This window comes from Hermetia illucens, chromosome 1 (assembly GCF_905115235.1).
Source record: "Hermetia illucens chromosome 1, iHerIll2.2.curated.20191125, whole genome shotgun sequence".
Classification (NCBI taxonomy): Eukaryota; Metazoa; Arthropoda; class Insecta; order Diptera; family Stratiomyidae; genus Hermetia; species Hermetia illucens.
The window spans coordinates 71,550,730-71,556,822 of NC_051849.1; the positions used below are offsets into that span (position 1 = coordinate 71,550,730).

The 6,093-nt window shown below is 37.8% G+C and overlaps 1 protein-coding gene across 4 annotated transcripts in view; it reads left to right on the forward strand.

Annotated features, from left to right (window-relative positions):
* LOC119647100 (filamin-A) overlaps positions 1–6,093 on the forward strand; it is a 166,973-nt gene that overhangs the window by 15,362 nt on the left and 145,518 nt on the right. The window lies entirely within an intron of this gene.

Genomic DNA, 6,093 nt, shown 5'->3' on the forward strand with positions numbered 1-6,093 from the left:
GTTTTGTATTTCATGTCTTGTCCCGTTTTTAAGGTTTTGTGTCAAACAAAACCTTATTAAAATCGATTCAATGTCTATCTGTCCGCCTGCCTGTGAAATGGTTTAAGGGCGGGATATCGTTTGATATCCGCCACTCGGCAAGAACCACATTGTGTGTCAAAGTGGGTTCATCACCCAAATTGCGGATCCTACATAGGTACTCTTCCTGCTGATGTTAGAACCTTTCCAACAAATATTGTGGGCACAATCTACTTTAACCCCCACACTCTTGTACATTGGATAGTTCTTATTAATATTCCACTGGGAACTTCATGTTTGCGGTAGGGGAAGTAAGTAGAGTAACAAAGGATCGAAATTATTGGACAATCACTCTAGAGTCCCGCTCCAATAAAACTCTTTTATTAAACTATGTTGAAACTATGAATTCGTTTTAATAGTTCGAAATCATGCCTTGAGAGACACATGTGAACTAATTCTAGTTCTGAATAAGTGATGTTATAATAGAGCTATAATTTTGTGCTCCTTTCAGGACGTATGTGTATGGTAAGAACAGCTGGATATCGCGGCCGAACTGTCAGGCAGAAGGGAGTTGTTTGTGATGGCTCTGTAGGCTCCTTCGCTAGAGTATAGGGTTTAGCTTGACTTTAATGTGATCTGCTCAAAATTTATATGGTTCCCATAGACCCCTATGTGGGTCATGAAGCGTTACCGTACATATGTATGTATGCCTCATCCTTTTCAGTTCGTGACAATGTAGTTCAGCAGTCTCAGGATTTTCCAAGAAGCTTGCCTTTCTCAGCTACAGTTCAACGCAGCGAAGTTGTTCATTTGTTGGTGTCTTAGTCCAGAGAGTTCCAATGATACAACATTGTATGAACTACAGCAGCACAAAAAGAAGGTTAGCGCAGAAAAGAGTAACCCAATGTCATGTTTATGTTGGCAGAAACGAGGGTTTCGAAATATATAAATTGATCAATGCCTTCGATGCTCTGTCCATTATTACAGATCGATGAACAGCAGTTGAAACAGTGATCTAAACTCTGAATACTATTCCATAATGATACTAACGTTGATCTGTATAGCGGAAACCTATTTGCTTTTTACTGATCAAGTTTTGCGGGTGTTTTTTCATGACAATAGTAATGTCGTTTCTGTATGAAGGGGTATTTCCTATCCTTATGTTAGGATGGCTTCATCCACATGAAGTAGCACTTCCCTGGGTTTTACACGATTGAGAATCGTGGTAAAGTGTTTCTTCCACCACATCATTTGCTCTTTATCGTGAATGGAAGTTTACTGTCAATGTTCCCCCACTTGTTAATTCTTCCGAGATTCGGTATATTGCAGCGAAACTTATGCTATTTGTGGTAGCTATTGGTTTCCTTATCAACATAATGGTTCGATTTACCATTTATCATGGCTTATGCATCGGTGCATTTCTCGTACTTTTTTATTGTAATGAAATTAGAGTGCTTTACGCTCATCCCCGCTCGTAGTCACCAATAAAGCTCTCAGTTCCTTACATTTATGGGAATGAATCCTGTGATTGTTTTGTGATGTTTCTTGAGACGTTGTCGGTAGCTTCATCCGTAAGATTATGGTATGCACTGTGCGCGGATAGTGTGGCGCCATGTTGTCAGAACTGACCTAGGCATTGAGATTACCCATCACGATCACAGTTCCATATTTTAGGACACCTCTCCTACACTGCTTGGAGTTGTTTATAGATAACTTCCTTCTCTTCTATATTGGAAATCTCTGTTGGTGTCCTTAACCTGGAACGGAATATCTCAATCGAGGTCTTCTCAGAAACCGACTTCCACTTTTCAAAGTATAAAAACACAGAGAAAAGAACTTTCCAAAATTCTACCATTTCGCTTAGACTAAGAATATTCACTCTATATCGCCAGAATTCCCGCTCATATTGGAGAAAGCTGACATTGGGTGGCCTCATACTGTGGTCGAGCAGGCTGTGCAGATTCCGAAATATAATGATGAATCTTTTTTGGTAGCCAAAGATCGTTGCCAAGTAGTTAGCTGTTATACAAGACACTGTTGCGCTGAGTGCGATGATAATGAAATTAAATCACAGTTTCCTTGAGAAATGGAGGGAAAAAACACTAGCTGAGACCCTTCGGTAGCCATAGAATTTCGAAATTGGTAAGGGGTATTTCTAGTGTATTTTTAAAACATATCTCAATGGATACGTCTAAAATTTACTGGTCCTAGTATTTTTCCTTTGATTGTTTTTGTGTCCTTTACTACGACGGGTTTTGTAATGTTTGCTTCTTGATGACTAGGTCTCTACGGAGGCGCTATCATGGTAAGTTCGTCGGTGTTTTTAATTAATGTCAAATATCAAAATTACTGATTTTACATCTCCCCTTGAGCCACCAGTATTTCTCGGTTATTCAAGTTCTTTCTGGTTGCATTTTTTATTAAGCTTGTGACCGCTTTTGGTAAAGTGAAACTCTTACGGGTTACATAAAAAAGTATATGAAATTCTCACAATTTGTCATTGAGTCATGTATTGCTGCATGTGTGCATAAAGCCAGTGGACTATTTGCATCATTTTGCATCCAGTTTTTATAAGTAAAGGCGTCACAGCTTTGTGTTGTTACATATAAATCTTGCAAATAACGACAGCATCCAGGGTATCTGCATATAAACAAAGAAATAAGTCTTTGTTCGAGCGAGGTATGAAATCTTTCTTTCATAAAGCATTTACTGCTACTTTATCAGATTTCTACAAGATTTTCTAATACTTTATGGACAGAAAAAAAGTCATAAAAACGTGAGTATTTGCATTGCAAATCGATCTCATTAAAGAAGATTGCTCGTTTCACACATTTTTGTTGCCCCTGGAAAAATGCAGAAATGCAAACAGAGATTAAGCACGTTTCTTTTGCCATACCCCTAGTTTCACTTCAGCTATTTTCAGCTCTAAACCGCACCTATATAAATATGTAGCTAATTTCCACAGATATGGTACTACCTACAAGAAAATAATAGAAAAGTACACATTCGTTCCAGCAGCCAGTAATTTTCTCGTTGGGTATAACGACGTGAATCTTGATACACGCCGCGGATACTTGAGTGTGACAAAATATCGAATTACGATGATATTTCCGGAATGGAGCCATGCTGAGTAAGTAGGCGCTGATGTAGGCCAGAGCGCCATCTTTTCGCTTCTGATATAAGACCGCACATGCGTGCTGCAGTTATTATAAAAGCCTTGAATTAGAATTGCGAGTTTGCTTAATGTATGAACTGATGTAAATTATGAAAAGTAATAATTTTTAATTTACGGCCTTGCGGAGAAACACTGGCGGTGAAGTGGCTGCACCTACGTTTCGGCACTGGCGTTTTGCTCAAATTCATAGTAGCAGAAAAAAGCGCATTTAAATGTGACCCTCATTAGTATCATCCGTAATTGTTTCGTTTCAATTAATTTTTTCTGCCAAGAAGTCTATGGACATGCCTTTAAATATCTTTAGGTTCGAATCGTTCTTTGAATCCTCATTTAACCTTTCCCATGGGAGCAAACTAGAAATTACAAAATATTGTAAGGTTGTGCGGGAAACAAAGTGTTATGAAAATTGTTTCATTATCTGTCTGTTTGCCCATTCACCATTTTGTCTGCTTGTCTGACTGTCTAAAACGGTGATGCCTGCCGATACGAAATTTGACGACAAGGCTGGAGCTATGAACCCCCCGTATGCAGTGAATGACATCTTTTTACGTTCAGTTTAAGGGGCTCATCCCGTGTGAAGTTCGTTTTTTCGATTTTTTAGAATTTTTTTGTGATGAACTGGATAAAGGTACAAAAACGAAATTTTTGCCATATATTCATTCATTAATTTCTTAGCATGCGTAATAATTTTTTCAGCATGATAACATCGTTCGTTATTGAAATACGGAGCTGCTGCCACGCTAGAGGGCGCTGTGATCACGGTATTTTGACGTGCCGACTTAACCACTGTCCGCAAGTTAGGATTATTAAAAAATATTGAAAACTAAATTTTCGGTTCCGTGTCAAATTTTGTTTGTGAATTTTGGTGTTTTTCAAGGTTTCTTTAATGAATAAAAAAAAACTACCAAATGAATCGCAATTATCCTAGTTTGCGGACCGTAGAAATATGTTCTGAATAAGTCGTGAAAATTCCAAAGAATTTCGTTAGATAGATTTTCGGCTATGGTGGCAGCAGATTTTCAATATGCGGTTTCGAGAAAAACGCATTTAAAAAGTAGAATGCTATTTTCAACCATAAAATCTTAACTAATCGTTAATCTGCTGCACCTAGTCCATAAACCTTAGGTTTCTTGGAGAAACACATGTAAAGCCGTAGCTTCAACTTTTATGATTTCAACGAAGTTATTCGAATGTCTTTTAGACCGATAAATCCGGGCTTTATTACCGCGATCGGCATAAATTTGGCATGTGACATTTTACCTGTTTAACACTGTAATTTCTAAACGACTCCGAATATCGAAAAATCACTTTGCCCGTATATTCTACACTCTATCTAGATACAATTGATGGCAAAAAAGAAATCGAGTCCTCGAATCCGACACACGGGATGACCCCCTTAATTGGGGGTAATTTTTTTTCATCAAATGCATATAACCACGTGGAGTATCAATTGAAAAGTCTAGATTAGTACTTTCAGAGGCAAATGTTATTTTTGACGTTGATTGTAGAATTTATTTCAAAGATCAATTCTTAGAACCTACTTTCAGAAAAATGATATCTAAGCCTCATAAAACCCTAAGCACATGTGGAAAATCTATTGGATTTCATCCTAGCAACACAAAAGTTGTTGCAAAATCAATCACAATAAGAAGCAGCAAGCTGGACAATTTGATAGAAATCCTATTATTATTAGCAAAACAAAGTAGGTTAAAGTTGCCTGCTTCGCTTAAATTTACTGCAGTGCAGGACATCATATGTATGTAGAATGTCCGTATCATGAAAAAGAAAGTAGTCTGACTTCTTAATATATATACACCATGAGCTTTGAACAAATGGATTGTGCACCGAAATATTTTTACATAGAAAATTCAGAAAACTTTAATACTTGAAGCGCCGAGCTTGAGGTATTATTTACGAGTAGCTAACTACTTTTTCATTGTTGTGTTAGAGCCGGATTTAAGAGTTGACTCCTCTAAATATTTCAGTTCAATCGCCACCACCTAAGGCCCCTTTAGTGATATTTCCTCGGCTTTCTGATCCGTCTAACAATATCAATTTTACGTTGGAATTCTTTTTTGGATATATGTATTGTCTATTTTTTACAGTTAACAACTTTTAACAGTTGCTTTCAGCGAACTCATGCACTGTTCTGAGGATGCCTTTTGGGACTTTTATATTAAGTCTTCCTGTTTTTCGACAGGATGAACTTTTCAGTATGTCCGTTTGGTTCTGAAAGGAAAAGTTTGGTGGGTTTGGCAGCATTAAAGCTCTGTCACTTGCTATTATGGGAAATCTGTTCCCAAATTTTGATAGAAGCATTAGTCAATGGGCCTGTGAGTTGGGTTTTAAGAATATATTCAAGGCCTTCGCGGTTTGTCGCAAGAGGCGACTAAAAGGGATAGAAATTTGTGGGCTAGCAGGCTGCAAATTTTGAAACTTTAAAGCTAGCAAAACGTCAAAATCGCCTCGGATAGGGACTGACCTCACGGCGATGACGTTTGGCTATCGAAAACGAATTATGATTGGTTTCTGGAATGTGCACACGCTCCTCGACAACGGTAGCGAGGGTCCTCAGAATACTCATTTTCTCCAACTTTTGGGCCTAACCGAAGTAAGATGCTGGGACTGTGGAGAGTATTCCTCTCGCTCTTGCGGCAATGCGCTCTTGTATTCTGGAACAGTGTTGAGCATATTTGTATTCGTAAATGCGAATAAATTCGTACGACGATTTTCTATGAATACGAATACGATTATATTCGAGTTCGAAAAAAGTGAATATTTTGATATTTATTTTTTTAAAGTGAAACGCATTCATATTTATGAGTACGAATACAAATTCTGTTGGATTAATATTTCCAATGCGAATGCGATTTGTTTTTGCATTGGAATATACCGAATAT